The sequence below is a fragment of the Ambystoma mexicanum genome, chromosome 11 (genome assembly GCF_040938575.1).
Source record: "Ambystoma mexicanum isolate Mex_15411 chromosome 11, UKY_AmexF1_1, whole genome shotgun sequence".
NCBI lineage: Eukaryota > Metazoa > Chordata > Amphibia > Caudata > Ambystomatidae > Ambystoma > Ambystoma mexicanum.
Genome location: NC_090934.1, coordinates 352,363,046 through 352,379,678, shown reverse-complemented (window position 1 = coordinate 352,379,678; position 16,633 = coordinate 352,363,046). Strand labels below are relative to the sequence as shown.

The window sequence follows — 16,633 nt, the reverse complement described above, 5'->3', positions numbered from 1 at the left end:
CCGACATCGTTTTAAATAATTTTCTTCAATGCACGTACAAGCATAAAATTGACATCTAGGTGGTATTATTCTTTGCGGTCATGTTATTACTGAACACACATTAGTACACACTTCACCTGGCAGAAATCACCTCACTAAAATAAACTGGAGAGTGGGGCGTGGAAGTTCTCAAAAAGCTTCTAAAAACCTGGCTCTTCGCTCCGAACGGGATGAAAACGACTTCACACCACCAGCGCACCATGAAAACAAACAAAGGAATGGGGAGTATGCCGGACCACTGAGGACGGTAGGGGAGAAGGAACAAGTTACTTACCTGTAACTGTTGTTCTCCAGCATGGGTCTGGCATGGATTCACATGCTCATGAATATTCCCCGTCGTCAGGCTGGGAATCCTCGGTAAAGAAAAAACCAGTATCAGTTTCGTTTCTGATCTGTCTTTCGTAGTAATAACCAATCACTGGTCTCTGCGTCATACTGACCACAGCCAATGACTGCCCTCTACCTAAGCACCGCCTCTGGCAGCCATCTTCAGATTTGGAAGCACGTGAAGTGGCAGTATGACCAAGTGAAGAGCCGCAGAGGGGTAGGCGGGAGGGTTCGCATGTGAATCCATGCCAGACCCATGCTGGAGAACAACAGTTACAGGTAAGTAACTTGTTCCTTCTCCAGCATGGGGTCTGGCATGGATTCACATGCTCATGAATAAAGAATACATAGCAGTACACACATGCACAACCACGGGAGGTGGCAAAGGCTCAACATTAAGCATCTTACCTCCTCACCAGGCTCACCTCAGGCGAACAGGTTGCGCAGCACTGCTTGGCCGACCCTGGACTCCTCCCTGGAATCCCGGTCGACGCAGTAGAATTTCGTGAAGGTGTGCGTCGACCTCCACGTAGCAGCCCTGCATATGTCCAGCAGGGGCACACCAGATAGGAACGCCGTGGTAGCTGCGATCGCTCTGGTGGAATGGGCTCTCGGACGGCCAGGCAGCGGTCGGTTTGCCAACCGGTGACAGTACATGATACAGCCGGAGAGCCATCTGGAGATGGAAGCCTTCGAGAGAGCCTTCCCCTGATTGACAGGTCCAAAGTTCACAAAGAGTTGTGACGTCTTCCGAAAACCTTTCGTGCGGTCCACGTAGAACTTCAGCGCTCTAGCTACATCCAGCGAGTGCAAAGTCCTCTCAGCCGGCGACGAAGGCGACGGGAAGAACACAGGTAACACCAAGGGTTCGTTGAGATGAAAGTCCGACGGTACCTTGGGCATGAAGGAGGGGTGCGTCCTGAGCACTACCCTCGTGTCGTGGAAAGTCAAGTACGGGGCCTTGCAAGAAAGGGCCTGGATCTCTCCCACTCGTCGTGCGGAGGTGATGGCCACGAGAAAAGCTGTTTTCCACGATAGAAACTTCAACGGGGCCGAGTGCAGAGGCTCGAACGGAGGTCCCATGAGTTTGGTCAGTACCACGTTGAGCTCCCACGCCGGGGCCGGAGCCTTCACCGGCGGGAACGATCTGAACAGTCCCTTCATGAACTCTTTCACCAGACGATGAGACCACAAGGACGTCCGGCCCGTGGTTCTGGTGTATCGGGAGATCGCAGCAAGATGAATCTTGATGGACGCGTGTGCCAGACCAGCTTTGGCCAGCGTCAGCAGGTACGGCAGCACTTGGGGAGCCGTAATCCGTAGAGGGTTAATCTTCTGTGCGTGGCACCAGACAGAGAACCTCTTCCATTTGTGTCCGTAGCATTTAAGAGTCGAGGACGCCCTGGCCTTTGCAAGAACCTCTCTGCAATCGGCCGGTATGTCGTATCCTCCAAACTCTAACGCTGCAGGAGCCAGGCCTGCAAGTTCAGCGACTTCGGGTCGTGGTGGAGGATGGCGCCTCCTTCCCTGGAGAGTAGATCCGCGTCCGCCGGCAGCTTGATTGGCGGGGACGCCGACAAGTCCAGAAGGTCCGGGAACCATATCTGCCTCGGCCACGCAGGTGCGACGAGGATCATCCTGCACCGTGACCTCTTGAGCTGGTTGACGAGCCGGATTAGCAGAGGCAAGGGAGGGAACGCGTAGAGGAACAGGCCCTCCCAGGGGAACGAGAAAGCATCGCCCATGCTCCTCGTCTGGGGAAACCTGCTGGCGAACCTCCGGCACTTGGTGTTCGTCGCCGTCGCGAACAGGTCGATCTGGGGTGTGCCCCACCGTCGGAAGAGGCGATCCACCAGATCCTGCCGTAGTTCCCACTCGTGGCACGAGCGCAGCTCCCTGCTGAGTGAGTCGGCGATGGTGTTTTTTATCCCTGCCAGATGAAACGGCACCAGAAGAATCCCTTGGGCGACGGCCCAATGCCACCGGTCCTGCGCCTCCTTGGACAGCGCTGGGGACCTGGTTCCGCCCTGTTTCCTGATGTAAAACATGGTGGTGGTGTTGTCGGTGAAGATCCTCACCACCTTGCCCTTGAGGGACGGAAGGAAGGACCTGAGGGCCCAAAACACTGCACGGAGCTCCAGGACGTTGATATGCAGGGACTTCTCCGTCGGGAGCCAAAGTCCCCTTGCGTGCAGATTTTCGGTGTGCGCTCCCCACCCTTCTAGGGAGGCATCCGTGGTCACAGTCACCTGGTGGGCTGGGGTCTGGAAGTCCATGCCCGCCGTCAGATGCGCGCGGGTGCCCCACCACCGTATCGCTCGTCGGAAACTCTCGTCGAGCTTGATCCTTTCCTCGAAGCTGCCCGTCGTCTGGATCCAGCGCGCATCCAGGAACTCTTGCAACGGGCGCATCCGGAGCCTGCACATGGGAATGAGGTAGATGCAGGAAGACATCATCCCGAGGAGGGACTTGATGGACCTCACCTTGGCCGCGTCGGCCACCAACATCCGTTGCACCTTGCCCAAGATGGTCCTGGTCCTCTCCTCCGACGGGGAGGCCAGAAGGGACACTGTGTCGAGCCTCGCTCCCAGAAACAGTGCGACTTGCGCGGGCACCAGGTGGGATTTGGCGTAGTTCACGGAGAATCCCAGGTCCGTGAGGAGTTGGACGGTCCTTGCCGTGTGGACCACGGCGAGCTCCCTCGTCTTGGCGCGGATGAGCCAGTCGTCCAGGTAGGGGTAGACGTGAATCCCCTCGCGGCGCAGCTGCGCCGCCACCGGTGCGAGGCACTTGGTGAAAACCCTGGGTGCCGACCGCAGTCCGAAGGGAAGGGCTTTGAACTGGTAATGACGCCCTTGGACCACGAATCTGAGGAATTTTCGGTGCCCCTTTAGGATGGGAATGTGGAAGTAGGCATCCTCCAAATCCAACGACGATAGGAAGTCTCCTTCCTCCAGCTGACCCAGGACGTGCTGGAGGGTGACCATCCGGAACTTCTGCGCCTTGATGAACTTGTTCAGGCGTCGCAGGTCCAGGATGGGGCGCCATCCTCCCGTCTTCTTCTTCACGAGGAAGTAACGCGAGTAGACTCCGGAGCCCCGAAGCCTCTTTGGGACGAGTTCGATGGCGCCCTTTCTGAGCATCGCCTTTACCTCCAGGAGAAGTTGAGGGACGTGAAGTTCTTTCCTGGCCACGGGGGGGACGCGCGGGCACCTTCTTTGAAACTCGAGCGCGTGGCCCCGGGCCAGGGCGTCCAGCACCCAACGGTCGGTGGAGATGGACTCCCACACGCTGACGAAGCCCGCCAGCCGGCCTCCCACCGGGGTGCTTCGGTGGGGGCCCGACCCCACGGCCGGTTCAATCCTGCTTGGACGCGGCCTTGCCGCCTTGGCCTCCTTGGCGACGACGGCGGGGGCCGCCAGACTTGCCTCGTCCTCTGTAGGCCTCTTGCGACGACGAGCGGGCCGCTTGACGGTAGGAAGCGAAACCGCCGCCGGAACCTTTGGAGGCGCCCTTGCCTCCGCCGCTCCGAAAGGGCGTCCGCCGTTGCTGCAGTACTCCAAGGGCCCGGGCCGTCTCAGTATCCGCCTTGATGGCCTGAAGGGAATCGTCCACTGTCTTCCCAAACAGGTTGTTCCCGTCGAAGGGCATGTCCAGGACCCTGGTCTGGACGTCCTGCCGAAAGTCCGTAGCCTTGAGCCATCCGCGACGTCGAAGGCAAACGCCGTTGCCCATCTGGCGGAACCCAGTGTCGGCGATGTCCGTCGCCACGGTGATGGCGTGGTCCGAGGCCACCTCACCTTCCTGCAGGATCTCAAGGGCCTCCGCCCTCTTGTCGTCCGGCAGAAAATCCAGCAGGGGAGCTATCTTGTACCAGAGTTCCCTGTCGTAGCGGGCCACGATAGCCAAGGCGTTGGCCGCTTTAATCGTCGTCGCCGCCGACGTGATGACTCTGCGTCCCATGGCATCCAATTTCTTTCCCTCGCCGTCCGGCGGGGAAGTCGACGTGGAGGCCGCACCCCCCCCCGTTTTCTTCCTGGCTGCCGCGGAGACGACGGAGTCCGGGGTAGGCTGCGCCCGGAGGCATAGGGGGGCCGAGTCCGGGACCCGGTACTTTTTCTCGTACCGGTCTCTTTTCGCTGGCGTCGTGGAAGGGTTCTTGAGGAGGGAAAGGCCCTCATCCCAAATGTCGTCCAACAGAGGCACTGCGAGGACCGTCTTCCTCTTGGTCTCGCGCCGTTGGTAAAGGAAGCCTTCCTTTTTCTTCTCCTCAGGGCAGAGTTGGAAAAGCTCGGATGCCCTGGCGATCATTGAGTGGAACGATCCAATCTCGTCGGGCGGAGAAGCCCTGGTGGGAGGCGACGACGGAAAATCCTCGTCGTATGCCTCGTCGTCCGTACCCGTCGCTGCCGTGTCAGTCCCCGTATCATCCCCTCGGGTGGACGGGGAGGAGGGCTGGACGGGGCGCGACGGTTGAAAAGGAGGCGGTGGATGGATCCTTCTTTTCTTGGTAGGGGGAACACCAGAAGGTCCCGGTTCTGGACCCCCCAACGGGAGAGGTTCCTCCGTCGGTAACGGTAGTCTCGTCCTTATCTCGGAGCATAAGGACTGTATAGCCAACAAAATGGCCGCTGAGTTGTCTTGCGGCGCTGGCAGAGGGGAATCCGACGGGCGAGCAGGGGCCCCGTCGGTATCCTCGACGATGTCGTCGTCGTCACCTGCGTCGGGGCCCATTCCGACGGGCTGGTCTTGTTCCACGCCTAGGCCGTGGCTTAAGACCTCGATCAGTTCCTCTTCTGAGGTTGAGGCCGAATCTACGACGACGCCCTGCCCCCCCTTCTTCCCCACGGAGGGTTTCACGGGGGTCCTATCGATGGGCACGAAAGAAGACTCCCTCCGAGGAGGCAGGGAGATTCTGGGCCCCGAGGCCGCCACCACTGGTGCAGCCTCCACAGGCTGGGCCAGGGCCGCCGCGACCGTTTCGATAGAGGGCTTGGTCGAATGGATCAAGGCCTTCACCACCTTAGGTGCGCTCACCGCCTTATCCTTGAGGGAGGGGGCACTGCCACGCTCCTCCTCTGCCTTAGAGCTCGACCGGGGTCTCTCCAGGAGCTTCGCCGGGTGCTCGGCCTTCCTCTTACCCGACCCAGAGCGTTGGCTCGTGGTTGATGGCGCCGGGGAGGGTGCGCCCTGCCTGGCGCCCGTAGAGCCCGACCGTTCGGCGCTCCCGGTGCCAGCGGACTCGCGGTGCTTGGCCTTATGTTGGGCCCCCGTCGCCGGGGCGCCCTCAAAGGTCTTAGAAGACCGCTCAGATTTCTTCTTCTTCTCGCCAGACGGGCTCTTACCCTCCAGCCAGCTGGCGAGACGTTGATGGCGGTCCTTCATGGTCCGTTCCGACATGTTGCCGCAAAACGCACAGTCCTTCTCCACGTGCGTCTTGTCCCCATGAAGGCAGTAAAGGCAGAAAGAGTGTTCGTCCTCCTTGAAGACGTTCTGCAGCTGGCATCCAGGGCAGGCCCTGAACAGCTTTCCGGGCGTCGAGCTTCCCTTCTCCTGGGCCATCTCCGAGACCGGGCCTGAGAAGCTTCTGGAGTCCTCCGAAGTGTAGCTCGACGAAATCTTCACCCTTGAGGGGCACAGATGAATCCGACACGGGTCCCCGTTGATCGGATGTAGGATCGGTGGAGCTTGAGGCTCTTTTGACCGAAAGAATCGAAGTTTTTGTGAAAAAGCGCGAAAAATAGCACTAACGCTCGAGAGCAATAGCACGAGGATCCCAACACATGAACGTGCGGTAAAAATCTGAAGATGGCTGCCAGAGGCGGTGCTTAGGTAGAGGGCAGTCATTGGCTGTGGTCAGTATGACGCAGAGACCAGTGATTGGTTATTACTACGAAAGACAGATCAGAAACGAAACTGATACTGGTTTTTTCTTTACCGAGGATTCCCAGCCTGACGACGGGGAATATTCATGAGCATGTGAATCCATGCCAGACCCCATGCTGGAGAAGAGAGGCACCTGACTGGGAAGGGTGGTTGGAGACTTGTGTTCAACAAAGGTAGTGGCACAGATCAATTATAGGTGGTTACTTTTTTGTGCACAAAAAGTAAAGCAAAGTGGGCGATATGCATAGAGAATACCCTTGCAGCAGATATAGCAAAGGCAATTGCACTGCCCCAAGGCAAGCACAGTGCTATTTTTGCAAACGCATTGCACAAAACTAATCTCCACCACTTTCACATTACCTCCGAATCGCATGTAAACAAGAAAAGTGTCATACGTAACACTAATTGGAACCTACGGAGAGTGCCTGCGTCGTTAGCTTCGTTCACTACATGCAGGATATATAAAGTGTGACTTAAGAAACATTCTGAAATGGATGCATGCCTGGGGGAGTGCATGGTGACAACCATTCAAGCGTTTCCCCAACCACACATGCTTTAAAAAAAATTAAAAAAAAGAAGCTATAAATGTTTACCAGGTACATAATGCTATTTTTTATCCTTTAAAAAGGTGACAAATGCGTTTGTAAATAGTAACAGTTTATAAAATCAAAACCAGTTGTGCGAACCCAATACAAACACTAGCCGACCTAGTTAATGATAAAACAGACCGAACGGACCACGACCGACATCCAGAGGATGAGCACCGGCAACTAGACCACCTAAAAACGCAAGCAAGTACAAAACAGGCCACGATAAAGAAAATAAATACACTGCAACCTAATAATGCCAAATCAATGTCTAAACGCACAGCAGAACTCTACGATCTAATTTGCGACGCGGGAAATCTACATCCTATTCGTCACAGAAACCTGGCAAGCTGAAAATTACAAGGCCATACTGCACAGCAGTCTACCTGACAACTTCAAATGCATACAGGCAAACAGAAAAGGAAAAAGCAGGAAGACTTGCAGGGGCTTACAAAGAACACGGAAAAATAAAACAGCCGACCCACTGAACATCCCTAACTGCAAATCCCCTGTCGTTCACCTGACCTCAAGCCCACAAACAAACCTCACATCTATAGACCAATGACCTACGGTGCAACCATCATAGAAGCATTCACAAACCTGCCATTAAACATCACCTGATCATTCTCATGGACTATATGGTTGGAAGAAGAGAAGGAAAACCCGCAGAAAACCCCAACTAAACAGCTTGAGACCATGAAACTACGACAGACGGTGAAAGGAGCGAGACACACACACAGCAGGACACTCTTGGTGCAATCTTAGCCAAAATAAAAAACTAATCACAACAGCACCACCAATCCAAATTATTTGGAGCGACCACCTCATTATACCCTTTGAGATTGCAATACCATCGAAAGCACCCAACAAGCACCAAAAGAACCTCCGGATCTGGAAAAGAAACTGGAGAACCAGAAAAACTAGAACCTTCGAAGCCATCGACTGCAACCTTGGGCACAACTGACAGGCAAAAAAACAGACCTAATCCTGTAATGGATTGCAGAAACAATAGATAGGATCTCCCAGGAAAAAACCCTCATCCAATCACGAAAGAAAGCAGTGGAAAAATGGTTCACGCCTCACCTCAAAACAATGAAAACAACAAATGGGAAACCAGAACAAGAATGGAGAATAAACCAAGACCATGGGAAAAGAATAACATACCATGAACAAATCTGATCATACAAAGTGGAAATTCTCAAAGCAAAAAAGAAAAACTACAACCAGATCACAAAACCTACCAACACTCAGAAATAACTATTCAACATCGTAAACGAGATGAGAAATTCCCCCAGATACAATTACAGACCAGTGTCCTCACAAAAATTATGCGATAATCTTGCAGACCACTTTAAGAATAAAATCACCAATATACATTGTACATACAAAGTAGTCTGATCAACCAAACAGTTCACCACTTCCAACCAAACCCGGGACCACAGAACAGACTGAACATTTACGCCAAAAGTAGAGAAAAATTCTTCAGCTTGGTGAACAAAAGTGACAGGACAGACGCCCTAATAGATCCCTGTCCACCAGACATCTACAAATCAATTCTTACACAGGGTACACCAGCGGAATACTACATAAACCTCTTCAACCCGTCATTTTCAACAGCACATCACAGCTCTCTTGCTCTTTCTCCCGCTCAATCCTACCAATATACCAGCAACCATCCTTGCATTACAGATCCGCCAGAGTACCAAGAGAGGCAGCAGTGCGCTGTATAAGAACCTTTACCATAACTGATAATTTAAGACAATGGACTTTAGTTGACACTACTTTACCTATTACCAACACAATGACTTATACTTCTATGTGATGATTACTTTATATGAAGTAAGCATTTTGAAAGTATAATACAAGTGGCCCAGATTTACAAACATTCCATTACCTAGACTGTCGAACATTGCATTTGTTTCACTGGGCCAATGCAGTTCTATCTCCTTTCACCCAACATTTCTGGATGGACCTGAATACTTTTTCAAAGAACACCACCAGTCGCTTCTCCGCAACTCCGCCAGCTTCTCGTACTCCTGAGCCCTACTTAGAATCCCCCCCCACCACAGATGTGTCACCCATGTACAGCGCTAAGTCTCTTCCCAGCTGGGATCGCATTTTATAAATCTCATGCATTCAGACGCACAGGTGTCCTTACCTGCTCTAACAAGAATAACAAAGGGCCAAAACTCCAGTGCACGATTCCTTCTGGGCAAGCAGTAATTACATTTCAGCCGTTTATAGAAAGAAAATGCTATCTGCGAGGCTTATAAAGGGGCTTCCATAATCCAAGCACAATATCACTTTCTCTCCATTAGCAACAAAGTGAGCTTGATGCAAGTGCTCCAAATACAATGTAGACGTTGAGTTTGTTTTAATTTACCAAAATATTTATTGGGTTTTAAAATCAAGATGTCCATGGCAGGTATATTACATATACCACAATTGGATGAAGCAGTGCTGAATATCCTGCAATGTTGTCAAAAAGCACACCTTCCGAAAGTAACAACCCCAAAAGTCCCACCCTCATACGGCTATGAACTTTTGCATCTCATATACAAAACCATGCAATTGGAAAACTGAAATACTAAAGCGGTCCCAGAACAGGATCTAATGAGAGAAAGAAGAACACAAGATGTTAGATCAATAGGAGTCCATCTATGAACCGGTCCGCTAGATTTCAACACTCCCCTTATCTGCAGAGGAGGTATACACCGTGACGATTTACTAGTACACAAGCACAGACCCAGAATCAGTAGCAACCAGAGGCCCCAGCAGCAACCAATCATTTAAAATCAGGAAAAATCTGGAAGATGCCAGCAAGGCCACTAGTTCTCTACCAGCCAACTCTAGCTCCCAAAAAGGGCTCTTCCTAGTTAGTCTCCTTGCTATAGACCAGGAATAAGGATGTGACCGTCAACAAGACATCCTTTCTCTTCCTGTGAGATTTTATCCCACAAACCCACAATATTCCTCCCCAGTGTCCATCCACTATGGGACCCTTTATGGGAACCCTATAAAATCACAGAACTAGCTGCCAACCCGGAACATGCGTGTGGGGGTGAGAAATTCCTAGCACTCGCAAATGTGCCCCCTTTTAACTTTCTAGAAGCTCTACCTTCTATACTGAAGAATTATTGGATTGCACAGTTATAAAATTCCATAGAGACCGCCAATGCAGCAGTCACTGTGCTCTTGCTCCAATTTCCAGATCAGTTATTCGAGTTGCAGCCGTCTACCCACTTAAGACTCCAAATTGGTGTCCATAGCCCTTACAGCCGTCGCTATGTTATTGGATCTCTTTAATTCAATATGCAAAGCTGTGATGGAGCGCAGCGCAACAAGGTTTTCTGACCATTATCCAAGTCCCCAGTAACCTTATCTTTCACGTCTTTCCCCTGGGAGGGACATTGGGATTCTAAACACATTTCACGTTCTTCCTGTCCCTTGTCGGCCATTTCTCAAAACAGAAACAGATGCCTGAGAGAATGAGCAGAAACACCACCAGGGCTCCGAGCCATGATGCGCAAGGGCCGCAAGGGATGCCTACTGATGCCCGAATTAAGCATCTCATACACCCATCAGAGGTTACACAAACGTTTGATCCTGTGCAAGTAAAACATGAGGGTACAGAGCACATCAGGGTAATGCAGAACCCTTTCACTGTCAGAAGAAGGATTCAAAGGGGGTGGGGAGAGTAGTTTGTAGAACACTAAACGTAGATGCCGTTGAGCAGGCCTGCATTACTCTGTTCTGAAGTGCTTAATATCCTGGGTGGACATGGTTGCACATCGTCTACAAGTGCTATGCGAGGTCCGTTTGAAAGGCATGCTGGCATGAACATACCTTCAGTTTAAAGTCTCAGGAACATGAAAAATATCTTGATAGGATCTCATCCCCATATAGTGATGCCCTATGTCTAAAACTTCGACTTGCCATTTTATCGCTGGTGACATTCACCAGTGTTGGAATCTTGCATGGTCTTATTTTATTATGGTTTAGAACAAAAGGAGACGGTGCAACATTTCCTTCTTCTCTGCCCTTCTATTTGAACACCAGACTTCAAAATTCGGGAATGTGGCTATGGTGCTCGAAATGAGAGGGAGGCGGAGAACATGTGCAGAAGCAACTCATGAGGAAGCAAGCAATCTCCATCGTAACCCAGCGTGTTAGGAGAGCATGTAATCTGAGTGAAACGCCTGATATCTCGCATGCAACTTCCGGGGCCGATCCAACGCTATGTCAAGAGGACCAACACCTACATTGAATGTAAATTATGATAACATTACTGTGCTTTATGATTAAGATTCTATAACCCGAGGTAGGGGGCGGGCCAGCAGGCGTACGATGCGGACGTGATCTTGCATCGCTCCCGTGCCGCCAGCCAGATCCTGCAGATATCCTGCCATCAATCTGAGAGGACCAAAATCACTTCAGCGACGCAGGGAACACTGCTGCACTGACCTGTCTGACTCCGGACCGGAATCGGTGCGGAAACCCCCGGCTACGACGCCTGAAAGAAGCGGGCCCCATCAACACTATCAAAATGGCCGCTGTGCGCAGCGGCTGAGCGAAGGGCGCTGCGCGTCTGCGTAGGACCCACCCTGAGGGAAAGGACCACATCATCAGCGAGACGACGAGCGGAGAGCCGTGTGTGCGGACTCTGGACTGGTGTGGGCGGTGCTGACGGACCGCTGCCGCCGCCTGCTCCCTCTCCGTGTGTCGGCGCGGCTCTGCGGGTGACTCACGCCCACGCGAACAGCTGGGAGCGGGCGATCTCCACTTCTGTTGTGCAACGGCAATAAGGAGCAGAGGGGCCCAAGTGGCAGGCGCTCCTAATCCAAAAATCAGAATCCTGAATCGAAGGGGACACAGACAGCCCAGCTGGTGTGGCCTCTGCGACGGTGCGCGAGGTGGGGGATCCGCCATAGCCCGCCTCGTAGATGGGGCTACAACGCAGTTGAGTCACCAGGACCCACAACGGAGTCGCGGGCGCTCCGCTCGACGTAGAGCGCCTGCTAGACCCACAGAGTGGTGCCTGCACACCTACCTGCAGGCGCGTGAGGGCCAAAAGAGCAGCAGTAAGGAGAGGGCGTAATAGATAGTGTGGTGGTGGAACCAGTGAGGGCGAACCTCTGCCTATTCCCCAACGAAACATTGCAACCCCTGTGCCCCCACCGTGTACACTAAAGACTATATGCAAACACTGTGAAACCCAGGGCACAAAACAAACAAAGGCACTGAAGGTGGCTGGCAGGGGTTGGGCTCTTCCCCACTCCCCCGAACTGGTGGCACAGGACAAAGAGGTGAGCGTAACCACCTGAAACATCTCTGTTAACCCCAACTACATAAATACGCGGCAATACGATGTGCATGAGTAATAAAAGGACCAATTAATGCTGCCCACGGTGCTGCCAGACAAGCCTCATTAGCCACCCACTTCAACTGCAGTGCGCCAAATGTAGAGACCACACATAAAGGCGCATGACTTTACCCAAAAACAAGCTGTTGCTACCGGGAATGTGAACATATCACAGCAACCGATGCTGCCACACCTCTGCAGTGGGGTGCACGATCGAACCCCGCGTCCATTGTGTGCACATTACCACGACTCCTTGAGCTAGTCTTATGCCCCAATAAACCCGCCGCCACAAGCAACCAACCACCACTGGCGCCAGTCTGCAGTCAAAGGGAGGGGGGAAAAGAGGAACTGCATAGTACTCGTGGACCAAGCAAGGCAACCACAACAAGCAAAGCGCACGAAAGTACGAATCCACGGCAGGTTTAATCCCACGCAGAGCCATAAGGTGGGTGGACACTCCTAACACAAGGCGGAGGCGGAACCACGAAAACTAATCCGAAACGGCTCCACGTGGCCGCCGCCCTTGCCACTTCAGGGCCCAGTGTATACTACCTTCAGGACTCCAGAAAACACTTGCTTATCTGTCACCACCCACCCCTTCACGCACGCAGAGCAAAATCTCCAACACAACACAACGAGTGGCAAAATGGGGCAAGACAAGCCCAGGAAAACCTCCACGAAAAGCAGAACAGAGCAATATGCGACTACGCCAATATCTCGTTCTCCGGAACGGTCGACACCAACAGTAACCGAATACACTGAGGTTGATGAGTGCCATAGCCAGCTCTAGAACATCAATGGAAAAGAAGATGGACAGTATCGGAGCTGACGTGTCTTTACTGCGACACAACCTACAAAAACTAACCTCCCGCACTGGGGAGGCCGAAGCACTCATCTCGGAGACTGAAGACAACCTACGAGGGGTCAATCGCCACATGTCTGGCATGCTAGAACGTATTACAATCCTGGAAGCAAGAGTGGACGACAGTGAAGACAGATCCAGACGTAATAACATCCGCATACTCTGCCTCCCTGAGAAGGCAAAGGGGCATGTATGGAACTATTTTTTGAAGAAAGGCTTGCGGGCATATACAATACGGAATCCTTTTCCAGGTTCTTCTCCATCGTGGGGGCTCACCGCATCCCGACTGGTTAAGGCACACCGGGTGCACCGCTGCATACAGTCATAGCAAGATTCCTAAATTATAGGGACAGAGACACTGTGCTACAGCTGGCAAGATCAAAAAAACTTAGCAGTCCCCCCCCCCCCCCCGACAAGGAAACAAACTCACAGCATCAAACGAGAGTGCTACGCTGTCTAGCTCCAGACTCTACAAGCAAACTCTAAATCCAGTTAGCACGGAGCGGGCATATGCAAACTAAAGTTTAACTGTCTCTTAAGTTCACGAAGGGACGACAGATGCTTCAGTTGGGGTTGGAGTATAGGGAGGGGGGAGTTGGGGACGAAGTTCTTATTCAGTATTCAGCATACACTGGCGTTTCAAGCACGACGGACAAGATGGAAAATAAGTTCTCTCACATCCTAAGAACCAAGACACACTCATGCCCTATAAAACACATCCGTAAATCCAATATCCAGACAATCGATGATTCCTGACGCTGGTTCAACTAACAGACGCCTAAAGCTCATGACGTGGAATGTGAATGGGCTAGGGTCAAGCATTAAAAGAAGACTGGTACTGCAATATATAAACCGGCACTCACCGGACATAGTACTCCTAACCGAAACACATCTTGCAGGAACGATCTGTAACCTCTTCAAGAGATCCAACTATCGCACAGCGATACATGCGGGTTTCTCCATGGGGGCAGGAGGGGTGCTAATACTGGTTCACAAAAGACTCCCACTGGAGATGTTGCACACATCGCGGGACAGAGCTGGACGATATGTATAAATACAAGCAATGCTCTGGAACCAAACCCTCGCGATTATGGCGATATACTCCCCACCATCTCTCCTAAACGCCCTGCTAACAGACATTACCGCAATCCTGGCCGCAAACACGGCTAACACATGGGTGATAGGCAGCGACTTCAATGAAGTCATGGACAACACCCTAGATCGCACACACTTGAGAGCAAGGAACCCAGCCACCACCACTAAACTGGCCGCCTTTGCGTTTGCACTGGGGCTGCGGGACACTTGGCGGGATCTGCACAGTGACACGCGCAAATATTCATTCAACTCAGGAGTGCATGCCTCGATGTCCAGAATAGACCATTTCTTCCTACCAAGCCAGAACATGCACAAAGCAGGCGGCGTGTGGCGGCGTGTCCTTCCTTCCAGGGGGGGATCTCTGATCACTCCCCACTGCTACTTGAACTCGAAACGGAAAGACCGCATCCTCCTCCCACATGACGATTTAACTCCTACTACCTGGGGTTCCCGGACCTGCAGGAGAAGCTGGAGACAGTCACCAACTACTTCGAACTCAACACAGGCTCGGTCAAGGGCCCTGGAACACTATGGGAGGCATACAAGCCGGTCCTAAGGGGCGGAATCCTCTCGTGGACAACAGCAAAAGAAAGGGCCCAGCGTGAATGGATTATGGAGGCCGAGAAAGTAGTTATGGTCAGGGAATTAGAACATATTGCTAGCGACACTCCTGTGACAAACGGAGCCCTAATACTAGCGCAGAAAAAGTTGCACAACCCCTCTCTGGACTGTGCCAAAAAGGCACATGGTGCCATGAAGGCGCGACTATATGAAACTGGTGAAAAAGCCGGCAAACTGCTTGTATGGTTGGAAAGACGAGATGAAGGCCACCAACAGGTGAAAAGCATTAAGAACACAAATGCAGAAACGGTCTCCTACGATGCAGAGATAGCGAAGTGTTTTGCTGACTCCTACGAAGAGCTATACAAACCCCCCCAATGTCACAGCGGACAGCACCATACTAGATGGAGCCGACCTTCCCACACTTACCACAGATCAAGCCAATGCGTTAGATAGCAAAATCACAGAGGATGAAATATCAGCAGCCATCACCCAACTCCAAGCAGGCAAGACCCCAGGACCTAACAGTTTCCCACTAGACATATGGAAAAAGTTAAAACACCTAGATCCATCTACCCACCTGCTTAACATGTTTGAACACTCCCTAGAAACGGGCATGCTCCCACCAGACCTACGCAAGGCCACAATCATAGTGATTCCCAAAAAAGGCAAGCCCCCGGACGAATGTAGCTCTTACAGGCCCATATCCTTAATTAACAGTGAACCCAAAATACTGGCCAAAATATTAGCTAATAGACTCCAAACAGTCATCACAACACTGATCCATCCGGACCAATGCGGCTTTATGCCTCAGAGATCCACGAGGATGAACATCCGCAGGCTGCATCTAGCGTTGGAGAGAGCACCTGCAATACAGCAGTCACTGGCGCTGTTGGCCATAGACTTCGAAAGAAGCCTTCGACTCAGTCTATTGGGAGGCTCTGTGGGTAATCGTGGGGAAAATGAAATTTGGTGAGCCATTCATAAAATGGGTCCAGCTTCTATACAACACCCCGTTGGCAGAAGTGAGGGTGAACGGGTGGTCCTTTTGTAACATTCAAATCGGGAAGAGAACCAGGCAGGGCTGCCCGCTCTCAGCAATGCTGTTCGCATTGGTTATTGAACTGCTAGCAGTCATCCTGAGAGACACAATGACATGGACTGGATTCCGCTGGAACTCAGATTGGGAAGATAAGGATCTCTCTACGCAGACGATCTGCTAGTATACCTAGGTAACCCAGCAATCTCCTGTCCCATAGTCACACAAACACTGATAGATTACGGGGCCTTCAGTGGCCTCAAGGTGACCTGGTCCAAATCAGTGCTCTTTCCGGTGAAAGGGATAGACTGCATACCACCACAGGGTTCCCCATATCAAATCGGTTTCTATACTTGGGCATCCAGATCACAAACAGGCTAGATAGCTAAATGCCCGAAAAAGTATATCCGTTCGTTAAAAGATTCGCACACGATGTGACCCACTGGGAAGCACTGCCATTAACACTGCTGGGCAGAGCAGCGCTCTTCAAAATGCGTGCCCTACCCAGATTCTTGTACATCCTACAAAATGCCCCCCTCCACATCCCAGCAGCGGAATGCCGTAAAATAGACAGGATCACACGCAAACTACTATGGGCTGGGAAACATCCTAGGTTAGCTCTCAAGACCCTTCAACGCTCAGTGTGGGAAGGGGGCATAGGACTCCCGAATATCCAAACCTATTACTGGGTGACCCAGATGGCGACGGTAAATGACATACTAAACGGTAACCCAGAATTCCCACACATACAGGCTGAAATAGAAGTAAGGCACGGCCTGTCCCCGATAGAAAGCCTTTACAGCACAAAGAATCACTCCCCCCGAAGGCACGATAACAGCGCATACAGTCATAGATAATGTGAAAACCAAGGTCAC

The 16,633-nt window shown here is 52.1% G+C and overlaps 1 protein-coding gene across 1 annotated transcript in view; it reads right to left on the bottom strand.

Moving 5' to 3' along the window:
• RPA2 (replication protein A2) overlaps positions 1-16,633 on the bottom strand; it is a 222,155-nt gene that overhangs the window by 96,670 nt on the left and 108,852 nt on the right. The gene's annotated exons all lie outside the window — the stretch shown is intronic.